Below are 25,201 nucleotides of genomic sequence, written 5' to 3' on the forward strand. Positions count from 1 at the left end.
GCGGTTGCTTCTATCTAGGATCAAATCTTGTATCCTGTTTAAGCAAAAAAACAGAACTCTACATCATTGTCAACAGCCGAAGCTGAATACATAGATACAGGAAACAGTTGTGCTCAACTGCTATGGATGAAACGAATGCTAGCAAACTATGGAATTGCACAACAGGTAATCACTCTTTATTGTGACAACTCTAGTGCCATAAGTATAACAAAGAATCTAGTCTTACATTCTCGAACAAAGCACATAGATATCCGACATCATTTTATTAGAGAATTGGTAGAAGATAACGTTGTGTGCTTAGATTATGTGCCTACAGGAGATCAAATTGCAGACTTCTTCACGAAAGCCCTGGATGTGAACAAGTTTGAGGAATTACGAGACAAACTTGGTTTGTGTGCCCTACAGTAATCTATTCTAATCTTTCTATATACTTGTTAAAAAAACAAAAACAAAAACAAAACAAAACAAAAAAACAAAACGAAAAAAATACTGAAAGAAATACAAAAAAATACATGTCCCGGTGTTCGGTTTTTGTGTTTTTTTTTTCCATAACTCTTTATGTTTTTTTTTTTTTTTTTTTTTTTGGTTTCCTGTACGTTTTTTTTTCTTTGCCTTTTATTTTTAAATGCAAAATTGACAAATTCTGTACATATTTCTTGAATTTTTTTCTTTGACAAATTCTCTTATTCTGTTTCTCTTCTTGTTCACAAACGGCTGCTTTGTTTGAATTTTTTAAAAAATTCCTTCAATTTGTAACAGTTTTTTTTCGTCGCATTATGTATATAAACCAGGAGTTCTGTAGCCTCTTCATCATCCCTTAAACTGTTCCACTGTCACAATCCATCACTGCCGACACCACCCTCCACTGCCGCAACCGCAAAACAAGCCTCTGTCCTCGCACCGCCGCGCCCAGTCACCACCGTCCAGAATGCCTCGCCAAAATGGAACGGTCTATATACGAGGGCGGTTTTACGAGTTCAATCCTAAAATTATCAATGCCTTTTTTGGCTCGTTTGACTATGATGATGACTTCACAGCAGACATGGATGCTATAACTCATAGACTGACGGGTGGAAACAAGACCCGTTGGGTGTCTAAGGACTCTATCACGGTTGTGGAATTGACTTCGACTTTCAAATTCCTACATAAAATTGCCTGGTCAAATTGGATGCCCACCACTCAGCGTAGCTACGTCAAGCGATAGATGGCGATTTTGCTTTGCAAAATTGACTGCGGCATGAAAGTCAATCTCGGTCAGCTCCTATTTGATCAGATCCTTGGAGAGAGAAATGGCAGCCCTGGAAGGAAGGATCTTATTCTACCTAACCTTATTTATGCCTTATTAGTGATGCAGGGTTTTCGGAAGAATTCCTCTGAATTTTACGAAGCCGAGCGGTCGATGATAAAGATTGATCAGCACCTTCTCCGAGGTTCCCACTTCGATGACTTGGATGTTCCCAAATTTTCTGATCGGGCGGGTCCCTCCTCCACTATTACTGCTACAGATCTGGTCGTCGAGTTCCTAGAAAAAGAACTATGCCCCCTTTCTCATAGGAGCGGGAAATGGTCGATCGTGAAATTCAAGTCCGAGGTCTTCTGCTAAGGCTAAAGGGTTTGGCCGCTGTCGACGATGATGAGCTCACTCCTGTGTGTCCTGATAACGTGTCTTCTGATTCCTCCAGTTCATCATCTGAAGAATTCTATTGAAATTCTGGTCCCTGGTAATGTTTAGCTCTACGCATTAGTATTGTCCTTTTTGCAAATTTTTTTAGTTCGAGCACTCTTTTGGTAGTTTGTGGCTAGTTCTCCTGATTGGTTCCCCTACAACCACGTTTGCCCATTTGTTCTCGAAATAATACTTAATTATTCTTGGCTCTTCTCTTTGACTATGCATCTTCCTCTTGAGCCTTGCATACCATTCTGCCTCGTTACCTAGAAGAAGGCTACCAGGTTTCTACTACGGTTCTACTGAGAACCCTTGCATTGCCCGGAGTGAAAGCTATCTAGTGTTTAGGTTCTTAAAGCCGCTGACCTGGAAGAGGGCTACCCGGTACTTACTACGGCTACACAAGTACCTAAGTAGTGTCCGGTGTGAAAGCTTTCCAGTGTTGATTTGCCTCTCTTGTACACCCGTTACCTGGAAGAGGGCTACCCGGTACTTCTTGTGGATCCACAAGGACCTGAGAAGCATCCAGCGTGAAAGCTTTCCATTGTTGATACACCACTTCCCTTCTCCTGTTGTATATCACTCCCGTCAGACTCTATCTACATTTTATCTCTAGAATGCTCTAGCTTACTAGATTGCTCTTGCATTGTTCAATACAAATTACTATGGCTTCACGAATTGCATTTGGCTAATGTTTCTCAAAAGGGGGAAAAAGCAACTGCATGCACAAAGGGGAGAAATTGATGATCTTGGTGTTTTGGACTTAGTCGTTTAATATATAATTATATATTATGTATGCGTAATATAAATACTTATATATTAACTAGTTGGCATTAGATCAAACAAAAACTTGAATTGTGGACAAACAAGAAGTGTACGTGTGTGCATAATATGGGATATAATTAAGAAAGAAGTGTGTGGCTATTTGTGTGGAAGAAGTGGGAAATGGAAATAAAATTAACATGGGTTTTGTTGTTGGGAATTAATCCTTTTAATTCATACGTGAAGAGTGGGTTAAGCTTCCTACTTTTATGGTGTAATATGTGTGGTTGAACTTCCTAATTTTATGGTTTCTAAAACACTATAAATAGGGAGTTATGTGATGATGAAAGATGAAGTTTCCAAATTAGAAAAAAGCAATACTAAATTGGAAGGTGCAATAATTGAAATTATTCGAAAGACGTTACAAGGGAACTTCAGACTGGAAATGATTGGTGTACTATCCGGAGAATTCAGCTCCACTTTATTCAGTACAAGTTGTGTTAAAATTCATGTTGGTTACAGTTTGTTTAATTGGTAGAATTATTTCAAACTGTATTGTATACTTTTTCATAGAGTTGTGTTTATAAGGTCAATGAATAAATATGTGGTAGACCTAGTTTTGTAATTCATTGAGCCTTTATTTGTAAAAACCGCGGGTTGATCTTTAGTGAAAAAGTTTTGGGCATGGCCCCGCAGATTAGGAGGTGTTCTCCAAATGCGTTAAAAAATTCAGCTGTGTACTTAATTTGGCGCTTCGTTTATTTCTACACTTTGTGCTACTTTTCTGCATTACATATTTTCAATTGATATGTCACGAGAATGGGGCAATTCATTGTTCTAATCCTTGTTTATTTGCTCATAGAAGTGGCTTTAGACTAGGATACCTACGTGCATTCCCGCTTGATTCCTTAGTTATTTGCTCTCCCTAATCCCATAAGTTGTTGAAGAATTTAGAAGATAATTTCCCCTAGCTTGAGTCCTATTTCTTTAATTACTAGCTGAATCACTGAAAAAATTTGTGCAAGCGCTCAGAGTTCCAAACTCGTCATACAGATTTTTTCTTCAGGGTCTTGAGCTTATAGGTACGGATGACCTCAATGATCAGACCTCGGAGGTCGGGCGGGAGCCCCGATCCCACCTTGACCACCATATCGGGCCGGCCATGGTCCTGAAACACCTCCTCAGTTTGGACCACGGGCTCGGCTCGGGGTCGTTCTTTCTCTTCTTAACGTGCCTTCTCAGCTTATGGTGTGGACCTGGAGGTCCCTCTACCAAATTTGGCGGCAAGTCCTCAGGTAGCAGCTACGACTGATCTTTTGGTCCCCCCAAGCAATTAAGATTAATCTTTCCTAAAACCCCCTAATAAATAAATAAATTAAAAAAAAAAAAACTAAAATAAGAAGCCATTAAGGCTTCTTAAAATTGATAAAAATTTCTCCTCCACTGAATACGACCAAAACTAATATTGCATGGAATTTAAAATAAAAGTTGTTATAGTTTAAACAAAACAATAAAATATTTTTTTGGATATATAGCAATTAAAATGTTTAATTATACAATTCTACTCATTTTCATGTTCATTTTTCAAAAAATGAACTAAATACACAAAGACATTTTCTGAAAAATGAATCAAATACACAAAGAAAATTTTCTGCTTTGCAGCCAAACATTGAAAAGAAAATCATTTTCTGAAAAATAACCCATTTTCAAAAAATCATTTTCCTACTTTCCAAACGAACTTTAATATCTGTACAATTAATTTGTTAATTGCCATAATAGTTATTAGATAATGACCTTGTTTGATTATTGACAAATTCACCAAAATTTTAACAAATCCGTCATTTTAACGTTTTGTCTTTAATAAAAATACAAAAAATATTATTTGATAAGTCAACAATTTGCTCCAAAGTGCTAAAAATTAAAACACATATATTTTGGGTAAAGATTAAGATTAATCTTTTCCCAAAACCCCGTAATAAATAAACAAATAAAAATAAATTTAAAAAAAAAACTAAAATAGAAACAATTAAAGTTTCTTAAATAAGAGTCTTTTGGCTTCTCAATAATTGCCCACCTTGATTGGCAAGCAATTATGTTTGGAAAATGAGCATGACATAAATGCTAAATTATATAAATTTAAAATTTAAAAAATTAAAAAGAATAATTACATATTAGTGTAAATTTATGTAGCCAAATCCAGCTCATTTATTAAACATACTAAGGGAAAATGACACTTTTTCCCCCTGAGTTATATACTTATAGCACTTTTCCCCCCTCAATTATTCAAGTGGCTGTTTTTTTCCCTAAAATGTTAAATAGACATATTTACCCTTAAAATAAATATTTTATTTATTTTTCTTCTCCAACAAATTATGACCATAATTTGGTTCAAACCAAATAAACACTATAGCAACCAAACCGAAATATTCCAATTACAATTTAGAATCGAAACTCGATATTTAGAGTTTATTAAAATCCCGGAACGGACGGTTCATGTTCCGAACTGAAAAAATAAAATACATTTATTGTTGAATTTAGACTATTTTTAAAATAAAAATAACATTTTAAAATAAAAACGGTTCAAAATCGCGAATCGGGTCCGGAACCGCCAGTTCACGGTTCAGGATCCAATTTTTTTGATTCATAATTTTAATAAATTGAAATCCAAATATTGGGTTCTAGATCTGAATCATAACCGGAAACTTTTAATTCGATTGCTATAGTGTCCGATTCAGTGCGAACCGAATCGTAGTCATCCCTACGTATACGCAATAATTTGTTGGAGAAGTAAAATAAATAAAATGTTTATTTTAAGGGTATAAATGTCAATTTAATATATTAGGGGGAAAAACAACCACTTTTAGAATAATTGAAGGGGGCTAATGTGCTTACCTAAATAATTGAGAGGGGAAAAGTGCTATAAGTATATAACTCATGGGGAAAAAGTGCCATTTTCCCAACATACTAATGAGCTGTATTATATATATATATATATATATATATATATATATATATATATATATATATATATATATATATATAAAAGTTCACATGCAAATACTCTTTAGGTAAAAGATGGGGCGAAATTTGAGATGTTAATCTTATCTAGATCAACGACTCAAATAAAAATAAAAAATTATAATTAAAAAAACGCATCCAATAACATCTATTACTGTATAACAGAAAACGACATTAAGTGTTTTTTTTTTTTTTCTTGTATGTATCATTTAATAAAGCTAAATAGACTGTTCAAATGAGAAGGTGTCTTCTAGCAATTATACTGTGGACTGCGATTCACAAAGTTTTGTGGATCATGGTCCAAAACGACAGATACTATATTGTATCTAAACTGATATTGTCTTACATATTATTTTTATTATATTATCAAATGAAACTACAATTGAATTGAAATGAAAGTGTAGTTGTGTTAAAATGAAATTGCAGTGCATACAAAATGAAACTGAATAACAATATTCACATATTGAGTGTATATTGTCTAAAGAAACTGTAATTATATCAAAATGATATTATAGTTGTGTTGAAATAAAACTGCAGTTTATATTTGATGTCTGAATCATAATGCAGTATAATTTGACGGTCTCTTCGAAACAGTTTAATATCCAAATTACAACAAAATATTCAACAACATTAGCCATATGAATTTAAAACAACATTTCCATTTCACATATTGTTAGACTAAAATACATATTCACATGCATATAATATGTGACACAGGACCGATTAACCTCCAGCCATAGTTCTTGAGACGGTAACACGAGTATTTTGTCTCTCACTTTACTCAACTCTCTCTAGATGGTGTATGAGGCATGTAATGTGAGCAATGAGAGGACTAGTGACCTTATATAACCACTGGCCATCGTTGTGGTTGTATGCCTTTAGGTCTCCTAAACCCTAACCAGACTCCTAATCATAATGGTAGTCTAGCTATTAGGTTATTAGTGTTGCACCACATATCAAATGCTAAATATTATCATAACTTATCCTAATGTTATAATAATAGTAACGGATAAAACGTTACACATATTGTTTCCAGAACTGTTGGAATCTCATCACTTTCCTAGGGTGTTGAGAATCAGACAGCAACCAAACAATAATGGGAAAGAAAAAAATTAAACAATTAATATTGAACAATTTAGGCTAATGGACAACATTCAATCGCACTATGAACATCTATTGAACATTAATCCCTAAAGATTCTATTACAGTATGAAGTTAGTGTTTGGGATTGAAAGGAAAGGCGGAAGAATGTATACATACACATAGGGGAACGCCACAGATTGTTTATTTATTTATTTGTAAAGACATATAATATCAATAATCCTCCCAAACATAATTAAACCAGCAAAAAGAAAGAAGAGGAAATCCCAATAGTGTAAATAATAAAGAATGAATTGTATTGTCCTATTGTATTAGGAATAGGAATTTTAATGTAGAATTATAATACGAATAGGATTGTAGGAATTTTAAAGTAAGAAAACAATATATTTTATTTGAAAGCTAGATTTTTTGTGCGTTCAAAGAGTTACACGCATGAAATATTGTAGTGCCAGATAAAATATATTGTCCTATTGTATTAGGAAGAAGAATTTTAGTGTAGAATTATAGTACGAATAGGAAAGTATGAAACAATATATTCTATTAGGAATTGTATTACACAATTTTATAATGTTAGAATAGAAAATTTAAGCTCTGTCGGGCCGGTGTGTGGGGGCCCTTAGGGCAATCGTTATGCGTTGGACCCGTGTCCAGCATGCTTGCTGAACACGGGTAACAGTGCCGTTAGGCACTGTTATCTCCTCTTTTTTTTTTTCTTTTTTTTTTTTTTTTTAAATTTCAGACCGCTTCGTTATAGGAGTATATGTTCATAATTTTATTAGTATATGTTAATAACTGTACATTCATAACTCCATAACTGTACGTTCATAACTCTATAACTGTACATTCATAACTCCATAACTGTACATTCATAACTCCATAACTGTACATTCATAACTCCATAACTGTACATTCATAACTCCATAATTGTATATTCATAATTTTCGAAGCTCTATGTTCACAATTTTAGAGCTCTATGTTCATAATTTTATCACTATATGTTCATAATTGTAAGTTCATAATGTTAGAGCTCTTTGTTCATAATTCGATCAATAACTGTACATTCATAATTCTATACTGTAGATTCATAATCTCATAACTGTAGATTCATAACTCTATAACTGTACATTCATAACTCCATAACTGTACATTCATAATCTTCGAAGCTCTATATTCACAATTTTAAAGCTCCATGGTCATAATTTTATCACTATATATGTTCATAATGTTAGAGCTCTGTGTTCATAATTTCATAATTGCATAACTGTACATTCATAACGGCATAACTGTACATTCATAATAAAAAAAAAAAAATAACGCCGTTAACGGCAAAACGCGCGCGAATTTTTTTTTTTTTAAATTAAATAAATTCGCTGGTCAAATCCGCTAGTATAATCCGCTAACGCTAACCCCTAACTGTTGATTGTCGAACAAGGACATTGCGAGGTAGTTCTTACTTCAATTTGTTGTGTGATTTGAATACTCTCTTTGTCACAAAATCTCTCAAGTAGTTAATATGGTTGACTTTATTAATTATATTTTTTTTAATTTTTTCATGGTATTAATAAAATACTTGGTAAATAAATATATAGCATTATTTTGTATTATAACTTTGATATTTAATTAGAAAAATAGTGCAGAAAAAAGATAATAGATAATATAGTGAATATAATCAATTGATGAATTTGAATGTAAAAATTTTTACATTTGAGAAAAATAAAGACAATATAACTAATGAAAATATTTCTTTTAATTAATTTATTGATAATTAATAATTTTTTTTTTCACTGAATAAAGACATTGTAAGGATAATGTAGCGAATATAATCAATTAATAAATTTGAATATAAAAAATTTTTATATTGAAGAAAAATAAAGACAATATAACTAATAAAATTATTTCTCTTAGTTAATTTATTGATAATGATTTTTTTTTTTTGAATAAAGGCATTGTGGACACATAATTATAAATTAAAGAAATGCATATGTATTATTTTTTGTTGTAACTACTAAATTATTATTTATATAATTTAATAAGAGTAAAATAGAGTACTAATTATGCCAACTTTGATTGAGATGAGATTCGAACCTAAGACCTTTTTCTATTGAAATCAATGAGTAAGTTAACGGTGAACTAACGGCAATTCTTAAAATTTTAACGGAATTAGTAACGGTGTGTGGGTATTTTAGAAAATTTTTGTGTAAAATTTAAATCTGATCAATCTTTCAATCAATCTGAGCCATTCATTTGATTAAAATCTGCGACCGCCATTTTTTCTACCCATTATAGGCCTAACTCTCTTGGGCTCTTATTAGTATATATATAAGTAGATAGATATACTATAGATTTTATATAATTTTTAATTTTCACTCAAATTTTCCCAAACAGGGGCGGAAGAAAGAAATCAACAAAAAAATATTTAATATTGCGGTGTTTGTATGTTGTCTGTTGTATTATTAATTTTATATTGTAATTTTCGTTCTGTAGTTGTTGAATGGATTTTTTTGCTGATCAAAGGATGCTGCTTCTGCTCTCTATGTTTCACGACTCCATCAATCGTTATGCGTTGGATCCGTGTCCAGCATACTTGCTGGACACGGGTAACAGTGCCGTTAGGTACTGTTATCTTCTTCTTCTTCTTCTTCTTTTTTTTTTTTTTTTTTTTTTTTTTTTTTTTAATTTCAGACCGCTTTGTTATAGGAGTATATATTCATAATTTTATTACTATATTATTAATAACTGTACATTCATAACTCCATAATTGTACGTTCATAACTCTATAACTGTACATTCATAACTCCATAAATGTACATTCATAACTCCATAACTGTACATTCATAACTCTATAATTGTACATTCATAATTTTCGAAGCTCTATGTTCACAATTTTAGAGCTCTATGTCCATAATTTTATCACTATATGTTCATAATTGTAAGTTCATAATGTTAGAGCTCTTTGTTCATAATTCGATCAATAACTGTACATTCATAATTCCATAACTGTAGATTCATAATCTCATAACTGTAGATTCATAACTCCATAACTGTAGATTCATAACTCCATAACTGTACATTAATAATCTTCGAAGCTCTATATTCAGAATTTTAAAGCTCCATGGTCATAATTTTATCATTATATATGTTCATAATTGTAAGTTCATAATGTTAGAGCTCTGTGTTCATAATTTCATAATTGCATAACTGTACATTCATAACGGCATAACTGTACATTCATAATCTAAAAAAAAAATAACGCCGTTAACTGCAAAACACGCGCGATTTTTTTTTTTTTTTAACTAAATAACGCGTTTGTTTTAAAAAAACGATGTCGTTTTGGGCCTGTGTCCACAATTCACTGTGGACACGGGTCCAGGGCATAATTTGCCCGACTCCATTGCAGTGGCCTATTAAAAGGGGATGCCTATTAAAAGGGGATGATTTAAATAATTTTTATTCTGGTATTATTTTTGCAGGTCTTTCTCATCAGATTACGTTGAAACTAATGGCATGAGATCCGAATTGGGTAGTAGTATAACTTACGATTCCGTAGGATCCACATCAATCAATTCAATATTATATTTATACTAACTCCTGAATCTATACTATATATAAAAACAAAATTCTGAACTTTAACTTCCCACCCAATCCCTAAAAAAATCTCTCTTTCTAATAAAATATATTATTTTTTACTTTCTCATTCGCACTATAATTCTGGATTAAAATAATTCTATTCTAATATTATAAAATTGTGTAATATTGTTCCCATTCTAATCTATACTTCTATACTATACATAAAAACAAAATCCTTAACTTTAACTACTGCCCAATTCCTAAAAAATCTCCCTTCCTAATAAAATATATTGTTTTCTACTTTCTCATTCGTACTATAATTCTGGATTAAAATAATTCTATTCTAATATTATAAAATAGTGTAATACTATTCCAATTCTAATCTATACTATATATATATATATAAAAAAATCCTGAACTTTAACTTCACGCCCAATTCCTAAAAAAATCTCTCTTTCTAATAAAATATAATGTTTTCTATTTTCTCATTCGTACTATAATTCTGGGTTAAAATAATTCTATTCTAATATTATAAGATTGTGTAATACTATTCGTATTATAGTGTAATATTGTTCCCATTCTAATCTATACTTCTATACTATACATAAAAACAAAATCCTTAACTTTAACTACCTCCCAATTCCTAAAAAATCTCTCTTCTTAATAAAATATATTGTTTTCTACTTTCTCATTCGTACTATAATTCTGGGTTAAAATAATTCTATTCTAATATTATAAATTTGTGTAATACTATTCCTATTCTAATCTATACTATATATATAAACAAAATCCTGAACTTTAACTTTCCGCCCAATCCCTAAAAAAATCTCTCTTCCTAATAAAATATATTGTTTTCTACTTTCTCATTCGCACTATAATTCTGGGTTAAATTAATTCTATTCTAATATTATAAAATTGTGTAATATTGTTCCCATTCTAATCTATACTTCTATACTATACATAAAAACAAAATCCTTAACTTTAACTACCGCCCAATTCCTAAAAAATCTCTCTTCCTAATAAAATATATTATTTTCTACTTTCTCATTCGTACTATAATTCTGGGTTAAAATAATTCTATTCTAATATTATAAAATAGTGTAATACTATTCCTATTCTAATCTATAGTATATATATAAAAAAAAAAATCCTGAACTTTAACTTCACGCCCAATTCCTAAAAAAATCTCTCTTTCTAATAAAATATAATGTTTTTTATTTTCTCATTCGTACTATGTTGGTACCGTTGGTAGAAAACACAAATAATAATCAAAAATAAGATTATTATTTTCTGGAAAGAAGGGAAGAAAAGGTGAAGAAAAGTGGCTAGTGTTTGGTGTTGGGTTTTTGCAAGAGTCAAGTGAGCACTCTTTCCTTAAAACCTTATTTGCCACCTCCCGTAGATGCTAGGAGCGTTGTGGCCTAGGCTTCCCAGGATAAAACTTGCTAGTGATTCAATGTTTGAGCACTAAAACAATGAATCCGGCGAGCAAGGCAAGCTATGAACACAGTATGGCTAAGAAGGAGTAGAAGCAGAGATTTTTGAAACTGAAAAGTATACTTTCGTGTTGTGTAATGCTGTGTGTTAAACTCTACTGCCTCTACCCTCTCTTATATAGGGTTGAAGGAGCCAATAGCCTTTATTATGGCAATTAAAAATGACATTAAAGCTGCCTTCCAACAGCTATAACAGCAGGCCACTACTTAGGAATTGAATTCAGAATTCAAAATTGGAATTAATAGACAATTAATTCCGTAACAGATGAATTCAATCCCCTCAACAGTCAGAACTTTCAGGTTCCTGATCGTTAGCGTACAGGGTTCGGTAGGTGGTCTCGGTTCGGTTCTGGCCGAACCAAGTGGAAAATGATACCGAAGTTTGGCATAACTTAGCCCGCAAGGCCAGCCAATTTTCGTGCCCCCAGGTGCCGCCGCACACGAGCTCGGGCTTGAATCAAGCCTTTTTCAATCTCTGCTAGTTGGAATTTGATTTGCACCCCCCCCCCCCGCGCGAGAGAGCCTCTATGCTATACAATTCTACAAGCTTCAAAAGAGCTCTTGTATATAAGGGGAGAAAATCTTCATTCCAAAGCAATGTGGGACAAAAAGCTCACTTTTTTCCTTCATTTTCCAACTCAAATGGGTCTACTTTGAGTATCAATATCTCATTCACCCATTATCCATTTTGAGCGTACAATATATCGATCTCTTCGTCTCACTACGAAGAATCCGAATCCACTTTAACCCGACCCAAATTGGAAGTGGACCCCACTGATAATTTTACCACAAAATAGCCACTTAACATGCCATTTTAAGCTATTTTTTCCAACAATCCCCCACATGAATGAAAAATTGATTTTCGGGGTATTTTGAAATCGGAAACAAATGTGTTCAAACGGTCGATCCCTGCATAGGATAGGTAGGGTGTCACTATACCCTTTGAACCTTCCCTCGTAAAGACAATGTCTACTGGCTGTACGGTAGAACGCGATGTCTTTGAGACATGTTTACTCTACTGGCTGTACGGTAGAACGCGATGTCTTTAAGACATGTTTACTCTACTGGCTGTACGGTAGAACGCGATGTCTTTGAACCGACTGCCGTTTGTGTAGACGATGACATATCTCACACAGGAATCTCCCAACCATGCTCTTGCTCTCATGAGTGTGCCCGTTTTGGTCGTAGGTCACCGTTCCTGGTTCTGCGAGAGTTTCTAAAGAATTGTGCCCAACAATTATCCTTTGAAGCGACCCTCACTTCTCTCTAACATAGGTGATTCTTTCTCGAGTATCCCGCATACTCAAGAATCATTAAAGCATTAACATGCTAGCCTCTTGCGGGAGTCACTGTTTTAACGAAGAGTGGTAGGGAGTCCGAGACCCCCACAGTGACGCGCTCCGTTCCATAATTTAGTTGTCCCATTGAACCTAGGTGCCAGCTAGGTTGGGTATCTACTATAGAACTTTTTAGTCCAAGGGCAGTAGACCCATTCCTCGTGTCAACTTCTCCACAACTTCTCTTCCTAACCCTTTGGTCAGCGGATCCGCTATATTGTCTTTTGACTTTACGTAGTCAATCGAGACAACACCAGTTGTGAGTAGTTGTCTAATGGTATTATGTCTACGACGCACGTGTCTAGACTTACCATTATACATATGAATCTGTACTCTCCCAATTGTGGCTTGACTATCGCAATGCACACACATTGGAGGTACCGGTCTTTCCCAATTAGGAATATCCTCTATAAAATGGCGTAGCCATTCAGCCTCTTCACAACCTTTGTCCAAGGCTATCAGCTCAGATTCCATCGTGGATCTAGCTATCACAGTTTGCTTAGAGGATTTCCACGCAACGGCTGCACCGGCTAGTGTAAACACGTAGCCACTCGTGGACTTAGAGTCCTTAATATCAGATATCCAATTCGCGTCGCTATACCCTTCAAGTACGGCGGGATATCTCCCATAGTGCAGTCCAAGATCACGAGTATACCTCAAGTATCTCATAACCTTTACTATTGCCTTCCAGTGCATGGCACCGGGGTTACTCGTATATCTACTGAGTTTACTAACCGCATAGGCAATATCTGGCCTAGTACAGCTCATAAGATACATCAAACTACCAATAACCTGAGCATATTCCACTTGTGAAATACCTTCTCCGTGGTTCTTGGTTAGATGAATGTTTGTATCAAATGGTGTCCTAGCCACTTGACTATCATCCTTGTTAAATTTCTCAAGGATTTTGTCAATATAATGTGATTGGCTCAACACGAGACCATCAGGTCTTCTAATGATTCTAATCCCGAGGATTAAATCAGCCAAACCCATATCCTTCATGTCAAATCTTGCATTTAACATGTTTTTGGTAGACTTGATCATCCGATCATTACTACCAACGATGAGAATATCATCGACATATAGACAAAGGATGACATAGCCGTCTATCGTTTCCTTATTGTAGACGCATTTGTCACTTTCGTTTATTTTAAACCCGTTAGTTAACATCGCATGGTCAAACTTCTCGTGCCACTGCTTAGGCGCTTGTTTTAAACCATAGAGCGATTTAACCAACTTACACACTTTCCTCTCTTGGCCCGGAACCACGAACCCTTCGGGTTGTTCCATATAGATTTCCTCATCTAATTCGCCATTTAGGAAAGCGGTCTTCACATCCATTTGATGAACTTCCAAGTTTCGCAACGCGGCTATGGCAAGTATCATCCTAATGGAGTTTATTCTCGTCACGGGAGAATACGTGTCGAAGTAATCGAGGCCCTCGCGTTGCCTGTAACCCTTGATTACAAGCCTAGACTTATACTTCTCGATGGAACCGTCCGGTTTCATCTTCCTTTTAAAGACCCACTTGGATCCTAAGGGTTTACTACCCGGAGGAAGATCAACCAGTTCCCAAGTGTGATTCTGTAGAATAGAATCCACTTCACTTTTTATAGCCTCTTTCCACATTGGTCCTTCCGTAGAAGTCACGGCTTCTACATACGTTCGAGGCTCGTTCTCTATCGAACAAGATAGAAAATCGGGTTCATTTTCTAATAAACAAGTTAGAGTACCCGAATCGTACTCTAACAAGTAAGTTAGAAAATCAGGACCGAATGATTTTCCAACTCTCGCCCGCTTACTGCGTCTCGGCTCGAGCTCGGGTTTTCTCTCGGATTCCCCACTATCATTATCCATAGTTTCGTCAAACGTTCGTTTTGACGTACTTGGTCCCTCGTTGGACCTACAAGGAAATATATTTTCGAAAAAATATGCATTCCTTGATTCTATTATCGTGTTCTCGTGTACATCCGGATTATTGGGCTCGTGTACTAAGAACTGATAAGCACTACTATTATGTGCATAGCCAATAAAGATACAGTCCACCGTCTTAGGACCTATCTTTACTTTCTTAGGTGTTGGCACCAAAACTTTGGCAAGACACCCCCACACTTTCAGGTACTGGTAGGAAGGTTTCCTACCGTTCCACAGCTCATAAGGAGTCTTATCGAGCTTCTTTCGGGGTAACTTATTCAAAAGGTAGTTACTTGTCAAAATCGCCTCACCCCAAGCATCTTGAGGTAGGCCCGAACTTATAAGCATCGCATTCATCATATCTTTTAATGTACGATTCTTTCGTTCGGCAACACCGTTCGATTGAGGTGAGTAAGGTGCAGTACGCTCGTGTATTATACCTACACTTGCACAGAAGTCACCAATAGGTGCTTCGTACTCACCACCTCTATCGCTTCTAACCTTCTTAATTCTCCGATTAAGTTGGTTTTCCACTTCATTCTTATAAAGAACGAATTTATCAACGGCTTCGTCTTTGCTCTTAAGCAAATACACATAGCAGTATCGTGTGCTATCGTCGATAAATGTGATAAAATACTTATTACCACCTCTCGTTTGTATCGATCTAAAATCGCACAAATCACTATGGATTAATTCTAGTGGTTTAGTTTCCCTTTCAACCGACTTGAAAGGTACTTTCGTTAGTTTTGCCTCAACACAAATTTCACACTTATTATTTGTGTCAATTTGAAAGTTAGGAATATGGTCCATGCTAATTAATCTACGCATAGAATTAAAATTAACATGACCTAGTCTACCATGCCACAAACTGGAAGACTCAAGCAAGTAAACAGAATTAACTTTGCTTTTATTGATAACAGGAATTACATTGAGCTTAAACAGCCCATCAGTTACATATCCTTTACCAACAAACATCCCTAACTTGGACAAAACTACTTTGTCTGACTCAAACACCATGCGAAAGCCATGCTTGTTCAACAGTGAGCCAGACACAAGATTCTTCCTCAGCTCAGGAACATACAACACGTTGTTCAACGTCAGTTCCTTCCCGGAAGTCATCTTCAGAACCACTTTGCCCATGCCTTCCACAGCAGACTGAGCAGAGTTTCCCATCCACACCTTTTCACCCTCAACGGTCTCAAAGGTGTTGAATATCTCTCGGTTGCAACACAAGTGCCTGGTTGCACCGGTATCAATGAACCACTCACGAGGGTTTGAGCCCACGAGGTTCACCTTGGTCACCATAGCCGAAAGGCTAATCTCGACCTCCTTCTGATTGTTATCTCCAACAACATTGGCTTCAGAACTCTTGTTCTTCTTCCTTGGAGCCTTGCATTCAGATGCTCTGTGGCCATGCTTGCCACAATTGTAGCATTCACCAGGAAACTTGTTCTTGGTAACGCCACCTTTCGGACCTAGCTTTCGCTTATCCTTCTTTTTCCTCTTGGAGCTCTTACCGTGCTCCACAACATTGGCCTTAGCGCCAACAACAACAGGAGCCTTCCTATCATTCGTCCTGTTCCCTTTCTCAATCCTGAGTCGCTGGATCAGGTCCTCCAGATTCATCTCCTTTCGCTTATGCTTAAGGTAGTTCTTGAAGTCCTTCCACCCTGGAGGCAACAAATGGATCACAAATCCCACTTGGAAGGCTTCACTTAGCACCATGCCCTCGTCACAGATCTCATCAAAGATTAATTGCAAATCTTCTACCTGACTTAGCACGGTCTTTGAATCAACCATTTTGAAGTCGAGGAATCGGCCAACTACAAATTTCTTTGAGCCGACATCCTCACTTCGGTATTTATGATCCAAAGCTTCCCACAACACTTTTAATGTGCTTATCTTTCGATATACATCATATAGCGTGTCACACAATCCATTCAGGATGTAGTTTCGGCAAAGGAAGTCCGAATCCTTCCAATACCCAACTGCCATCACGGATTGTGCATCTTGTTCCTTCAACTCGGGAACACTCTCGGACAAGAACCTTGCCAAGCCGAGAGTTGCTAGGTAGAACAACATCTTCTGTTGCCACCTCTTGAAGTTCGAACCAACACCGGTGAACTTCTCCGGCTTTTCAGCCGAACCACTCGGTACCGAAGGTACCCGAGACACGAGAATATATCCCTCAGTGCTCCCACCATCTTGTGAACCAACGTTCACTGGTGTAGCTTGGGAATTAGCAACATTGTTGCCATTCCCTCCACTGTTATCCGCAACAACGTTATTGTTGCCGTTTCTTCCATTGTTGCCCGCAACAACATTATCCTCCCCATCAATTGGCAGTACGGGATGCTCCATTTTTTTTCAAGGAAATTCGGAGAAGACAACCAACGGGAAAATGAAGAAATAAGGTTTTAAGACTGTTGGTACCGTTGGTAGAAAACACAAATAATAATAAAAAATAAGATTATTATTTTCTGGAAAGAAGGGAAGAAAAGGTGAAGAAAAGTGGCTAGTGTTTGGTGTTGGGTTTTTGCAAGTGTCAAGTGAGCACTCTTTCCTTAAAACCTTATTTGCCACCTCCCGTAGATGCTAGGAGCGTTGTGGCCTAGGCTTCCCAGGATAAAACTTGCTAGTGATTCAATGTTTGAGCACTCAAACAAGGAATCCGGCGAGCAAGGCAAGCTATGAACATAGTATGGCTAAGAAGGAGTAGAAGCAGAGATTTTTGAAGCTGAAAAGTATACTTTCGTGTTGTGTAATGCTGTGTGTTAAACTCTACTGCCTCTACCCTCTCTTATATAGGGTTGAAGGAGCCAATAGCCTTTATTATGGCAATTAAAAATGACATTAAAGCTGCCTTCCAACAGCTATAACAGCAGACCACTACTTGGGAATTGAATTCAGAATTCAAAATTGGAATTAATAGACAATTAATTCCGTAACAGATGAATTCAATCCCCTCAACAGTCAGAACTTTCGGGTTCCTGACCGTTCGGTTCTGGCTGTGGTCTCGGTTCGGTTCTGGCCGAACCAGGTGGAAAATGATACCGAAGTTTGGCATAACTTAGCCCGCAAGGCCAGCCAATTTTCGTGGCCCCAGGTGCCGGCGCACACGAGCTCGGGCTTGAATCAAGCCTTTTTCAATCTCTGCTAGTTGGAATTTGATTTGCCATTTTAAGCTATTTTTTCCAACATACTATAATTCTGGGTTAAAATAATTCTATTATAATATTATAAGATTGTGTAATACTATTCGTATTATAGTGTAATACTGTTCCCATTCTAATCTATACTTCTATACTATACATAAAAACAAAATCCTTAACTTTAACTACCGCCCAATTCCTAAAAAATCTCTCTTCCTAATAAAATATATTGTTTTCTACTTTCTCATTCGTACTACAATTCTGGGTTAAAATAATTCTATTCTAATATTATAAAATAGTGTAATACTATTCCTATTCTAATCTATACTATATATATAAAAAAAAATCTTGAACTTTAACTTCACGCCAAATTCTGAAAAAAAATCTCTCTTTCTAATAAAATATAATGTTTTCTATTTTCTCATTCGTACTATAATTCTGGGTTAAAATAATTCTATTCTAATATTATAAGATTGTGTAATACTTTTTTTTTGAAAGTTATTGGCTCTATTACATTGTAGTATCTGTTCATATACTTTCTCAACCTACTGAGGCTTGAACTCATAATCTTCCAAATGGAAGTCCAACCCGAGTACCATTAGACCACATAGTCCTGGTAAGATTGTGTAATACTATTCGTATTATAGTGTAATATTGTTCCCATTCTAATCTATACTTCTATACTATACATAAAAACAAAATCCTTAACTTTAACTACCGCCCAATTCCTAAAAAATCTCCCTTCCTAATAAAATATATTGTTTTCTACTTTCTCATTCGTACTATAATTCTGGGTTAAAATAATTCTATTCTAATATTATAAAATAGTGTAATACTATTCCTATTCTAATCTATACTATATATAAAAAAAAAAAAAAATCCTGAACTTTAACTTCACGCCCAATTCCTAAAAAAATCTCTCTTTCTAATAAAATATAATGTTTTCTATTTTCTCATTCGTACTATAATTCTGGGTTAAAATAATTCTATTCTAATATTATAAGATTGTGTAATACTATTCGTATTATAATCTATACTATATATAAAAACAAAATCCTGAACTTTAACTTCCCGCCCAATTCCTAAAAAATCTCTCTTCCTAATAAAATATATTGTTCTCTGCTTTCTCATTCGTACTATTCCTATTCTCTTGCTGCAGCGAGGAAGGCCGAAATCGCGGCGAGGAAGGCGATTAATTTTTTTTTTTAAGTTGTGAATTGTCAAAAGTTCGGCAAGTCATAACTTTTGACTCAATTGTCCATTTTGGACAATTTTATGTTTGAAATTGCGTATTTTTTTTGAAAGTCCTTAGGCGGTTTGGCCCACCAATTTCTCAAAAAAAAAAAAAAAAAGCGAGAATAGCATCTTTGCTCTTGCTGGGAGGCAGGACAGCGCATTCCATATTTTTTATACCACTCCCTTTGAACGAAGATTTCACGTGCAATATATCGCAATGCATTGACCTTGCTGAGCTTATAATAATGAGTAAATTGATAATATGTGATGAAGCATTGATGACACACAAACACTGTTTTGAGGCTTTGGATAAAATCATGAGGGATCTATTGAGGTTCGTCATATCGGGTAGTGCTGAAAAGACTTTTGGTGGAAAACCAATAGTTTTGGGCGGCAATTTTAGACATATCCTACCTGTTATTCCAAAAAAGCAAGACTAGTAGTTGTCGGAGCAACTATTAATTCTTCATACTTGTGGTAGTTGTGGACAAATTGCAAGGTATTAAGGTTCACAAATAACTTGAAACTACGGACCTTAGTTTCAGAGGAAGATAGACAGACGGTTGATTGGTTTTCAAAATGGATTGCAGACATCGAATACGGGATTGCAGGGGTTGTAAAAGGCAGTTCAGTTGAGATCGATTTTCTGGCACGATTTTTGTTGAGTAAATACCCAAAATGGTCCATCGACTATAGCTGAATTCACAAATTGGTCATCGACTTTTAATTTCCACCAATTAAGTACTTAACTTTGCAATTTTAACACAATTTGGTCCTTTGTCTATTTGACCGTTAGTTGACTGCGCTTTTTTAGGATATATATGTAATTTCATGGTCCATCGTCGGTTTTTTAAGGTTCCGGTTGCATTTCTAGACCGCACTGTTACATTTGAATCCACTGCCGGCGCTGCACCCCATGCCGGAGAGATTATAGCTTTTGATAGATAGATCGCCGAAGTCCCTGGAGTGGCTCTTCGAGAAAGTCGTGACTCCAAGCAATGTAGGCAAGCTGAACCAGCTCGGGATCCCCAAGCAGCAAGCGGAGAAGCACTTCCCCCCTCCGAAACGACGTTGTCACCTCCAAGAGCATTCTTTAAGCTGAACCGGCTTGTGATCCCCAAGCAGCAAGTGGAGAAGAAATTCCCCCTCTGAAACAACGATGTCACCTCCACGAGCGTTCTCTTGAGCTTTGCACATGAAACTACATATATATCCTCAAAGATCGTGGTCAACAAACGGTCAAATAGATGAAGGACCAAATTGTGTCAAAATTGCAAAGTTAAGGACTTAATTGGTTGAAATTGAAAGTCGAGGACCAATTTGTGAATTTAGCTATAGTCGAGGGACCATTTTGGGTATTTACTCATTTTTGTTGAAGTGTGGAGACAATCCCATAGCAACTATAGTGGAAAGCACCTTCCCAAGCTCGAGATATGACATGCTTGATGAGTCACAGTTAAAAGGCCGAGCGATCCTCTCGCCGACTTTAGATTTCGTTGATCAAACTAATCAGTACATATGCGACATGAATACTGCAAAAGGACAAACATATTTAATTTGTAACTCTTTGTGTAAGACAGAATCAGACAATGAAAATCTATTAGAAGTACACACTCCTGAATTCTTAAATAGTTTGAGATTGTCGGGTCTTCCTAATCATTCATCATTCATTGACATTAAAGGTTGGTGCACCTGTTATGTTATTGCGGAACATAGTCCACTCTCTTGGTATTTGTAATGGGACGCGGCTCATCATCACAAGATTGGCAGATCACATTTGTCTAATTTATAAAAATCTTAAACAATGATATATAAAATCTCTAAAGTTACAGCACCGCATGCGTACATCTACACATTAGCTATTAATTTGAGCAATTATCAAGTAATGATAGCATCAACAAACATAAACGATCCAAACCATATCTTCAATTGCACTATATAACATTTGATGTTATAATTTAAATAATTGTGTAACGACCCAAATATTCTTAATATATTATAACAAATTCATTCCGTGCAACGCACGGGTGAAAATACTAGTTAATAATAATAAGAACAAATAATTATTGCATTTTATTAAAAAAAAAAAAAAAGCGTAGAGCATGCAAAAAATTAATAAGATTATAAGATTATCAACTCCACCAGAAATCAACATGTACTATAAACCGTAGAACTATAGTAATAATATTCACTTGGGAATCATGGAGTAAGCATTCCAGTGTTTGTTGGTTGATTGTGGAACATGGATATTCCCTTGACAAATAATTGTGAGAGTGACAACTGAACTGATTTATTTACCATCTAACAACAGGAATAAATAGGGAACAAAGCATAGAAACAGGGAACTAGTTACAGAATAACCTGAAGACTAGGCAAAAGAGAATAAAAAAATAACAACTACTAACAAAGTCTTAACACGCCCTCGCAAGATGGAGGCACCATCGGTGAGGCCAATCTTGGACCTGAACTTAGTAAACAGCTGATTGCCAAGTGGCTTAGTCAAAAGATCCGCAACCTGGTCAGACGACTTCACGTAGCACACTCGCAACGAACCAGAAGTAACTTGTTCCCGGACAAAAAAATAGTCTAGAGCTAAGTGCTTCATATGCGAGTGAAAGACCGGGTTCTTACACACGTAGGAAACACTCAAATTGTCAGTAACCAGAACTGGAGAAGATGGCAACCGTGACACCCCGTAAATTTAAATACTAATTGAGGATTAATTGAAGAATTAATCCAAGCTTTCTTTGCTAATCCATTTTTAAAAATCCTGAAATTTAATAGTCGAGGGACTAGAATTTGACTAGTCAATTAAATCTATTGATTGTACCTTGTGCTTCATGAGTTGTGCCCTTGTCCCCTTGTCTTTCCAACATTAGTAAGGGTAAAAGTGGCTTTTCACCCATGAATTGTTGTTCAAGCTACCCTAACAAGACATTTCATTTCATTCATTCATCATCCAAGCCTAAGTCTCAAAAGCTCTAGCCTCTCTCTAAAATAACCAAGCTTATTCTTCAAGCAATAAGGTGAACCTCCAAGCGTTGCAAGATCCTTCACCAAGATTCCTACTTTCTTCTTCTTGAGCATAAGAAAGGGTAAGGTTCTTAGCTTTTTGGTGTTTTTAGCCATCTATTGGGTGTCTTTATCTAAAGTTAGAATCTTTCTTGTGTTTTGGCTTGTGTAAGAAGTAGGTGAGGAAGAAGAGCTCTAAGAAAGGCTTAAGAGGGTGAAAAGGAGAAGTTGTTAGGCTACAAAGGTAACCCATGCTATACAAAACCTATTTTCTTACCTAAATGATGATTATTGGCTTCTATTTGATGTTCTTGTTGTGATTTGTGAGATTTGATGCATGATCTTGTGATGATGCATGTTTAGAGCTTGTATTTAGGTTTCTTGACTGCCATTGCTTGGCTATTTCTTGGGTTCAAGTCATATCTTTGTTGTGTGTGAGATTTTGGGTGTTTTGGACTTGAACTTGACCTTGATGATGAATTTCCCCGAAGGGAAAATTGGTGTACATATACTGTACCCCGCGGGCGGAACAGCGAGTAGTGGACTACCCACCGCACCACCCGCGGGGAACGTGGCTTGTGGGCATTGTACCCCGCGGGTAGGCCCACGGGTGGGGGCCTACCCGTGGTTCCACCCACGGGGAACACATGAGAGGGTTACGGTAAACATTGGGCTATTTTTGACCTCCCGTTGCTTGATTATTGGGCTATTTGTGAGTCTTCTTGATGTTTCGTATGTCTAGAACGATGTGTTAGGAATCCATGTTAGGATTTGGTGTCTTGAATCGTGTTAAAGGTCCAACTTTGTGATTCGTTGGGCTAATATGAGTCTTGAAGGTTCGTTGGAACCATTTTGGTTTACCCGCTTGTTGAGCATGCTAGTTTGATGTTGTTATGCTAGTATGTGTGGTTTGTTCATTCTTTTTGGGGTTGGCAACTTGTGTTGTCAATCATTTGATGTTGGAATGTATCCATTGTTGTTGTTGTTAAGTATTGCTTCATGTCTTCATTGAAGTCTCTTGAATGATCCTTATGATGTGATCTTGTGCAAGTCGTTGTACCCTTTGTTGATACTTGATTGGGCTATTGATGAGCCTCAATCTTCTTGATGATGATGATGACTGTGTGTGATTGAGATTGAGATTGGTGGTAATATTATTGAGCTTTGCTCATGAGATCGGTGGTAATATTATGACTTTACAGTACCCTCGTGTACTTTGAGATCGGTGGTAATACGGTTCTGATTGGTGGTAAAGATTGGTGGGGGACGACGGTCCCAGGGGAATAAGGTTGGACTCAGAAGTACAGGGTAGCACTAGGAGGTAAAGGTTGGAACTGGTATAAGGCCGGGTGTAGCCATAAGGTTGGAACCGGGCATAAGGTTGGAACTATGAAACGTGAAACATGAATGTGTCATTATGTGATTGTGATAGGAATATTTTTGTAATAAAGTTTTGATGAGCCAAATGTAATTTATATCCTCTTAGAATTTAGGTATTTAGTACAAGCATCATAATTCAGAATATCAAGTCAGTATGCAAAGGAAAATCTACTACATGAAGAACAAAATTAATCCGAATTAATTTTGGTCCTACAAGTATTCATCCGGAACTGAAGTACTAAACAATGGCGTTGCGAAGAAAGACCGGATGAGCCTAACAGCGAAATGGTAGAAATCCCTATATACAACGATTACACCCGAGATCGATTATATGAATTCGAAAGAATTTATGGTGGGACATGTCTTATCCTAAGATATAAATTCTATCAGAAGAACTTATTGCAAAGAGACGTTGGAACTTCAAAATGGACAAGGAAAATAATATTTTAGAAACAACTTTAAAATCAAGTTGAAGGCCAGTTGACAATCAAATCAAATTGAAGACCTACCATTGTCAACAATATGAGGCTACAAGATTCAAATTTCAAATATCAAATTATCCTACTCCAACGGATATATTTGGTTATCTATAAAAAGGCCATGAAGACTTGAAGAGATAAGAAAGAGGTGAATACCAAAATACAAGAGAACACACGAATGAACAAGTGAAAAATCTAGAAGTGCAAGTGCTAAATATTCATTGAAATATCTAGAAGAGAGACTTAGTCTGAATAGTCTCAAATTTAGTTGGAGAGAGATACAATTACCTTTGTATTTGTAATAATTGTAAAAAGAGTATAGCTGTGTGCAAAATACTCTAGTGAGTGTAGTTGTGTGCAAAACACTCGAAGTTGCTAAGTGTAGCTGTGTGCAAGACACTTAGTTGGCGTTGAGTATAGCTGTGTGCGAAATACTCGTTGTTGAGTGTAGTTGTGTGCGACACACTCGGAGTTGGGTGTAGCTGTGTGCAAGACATCCGGAAGAAGTGCTTGTGTAGCACTTATTCACTATTGTAATTGTGTGTGGAAAATAGTGAATTACTCCTAGACGTGAATGGAGTAAAGTGGACTAGGAAGATTACGCCACTTCTGAACCACTATAAATTGCCTCTCTCATTTACATACCGCACTTACATAATTCGCTTTATTTATTTAGCATCCGACTAACCCGTTTACTATTCACAGTCTATCTTAATCTTTTGGGTTTAATTTGTTTTCACGTATGCATGTAACTCAAACTTTCCATGCTTAACATTTGAATTATTCTAAGCAAGTTTGACGTGTTGCATGTGACATTTATCATACGGTTGACGTGACACGAAATCTTATTTATAGTCTTGAATATTATTGTTAAATATTGAGTGCACCATCTCCTTTAAATATTCAAGATATTCAAGTCATCCCTACACATCATATGAGCTTATCCTACACGTGCATGTGATTAAAATTATGTTTGGGCATAACTCTTTACACATATTTATTCCGATGTGCATTTCAATTTAATTACATCTCTATTTACCTGTTATTTAGAGTTGAAATTACCAAAGAGTTATTTATTGAG

The sequence above is a fragment of the Ipomoea nil genome, unplaced genomic scaffold, assembly GCF_001879475.1.
Source record: "Ipomoea nil cultivar Tokyo-kokei standard unplaced genomic scaffold, Asagao_1.1 scaffold2149, whole genome shotgun sequence".
Classification (NCBI taxonomy): Eukaryota; Viridiplantae; Streptophyta; class Magnoliopsida; order Solanales; family Convolvulaceae; genus Ipomoea; species Ipomoea nil.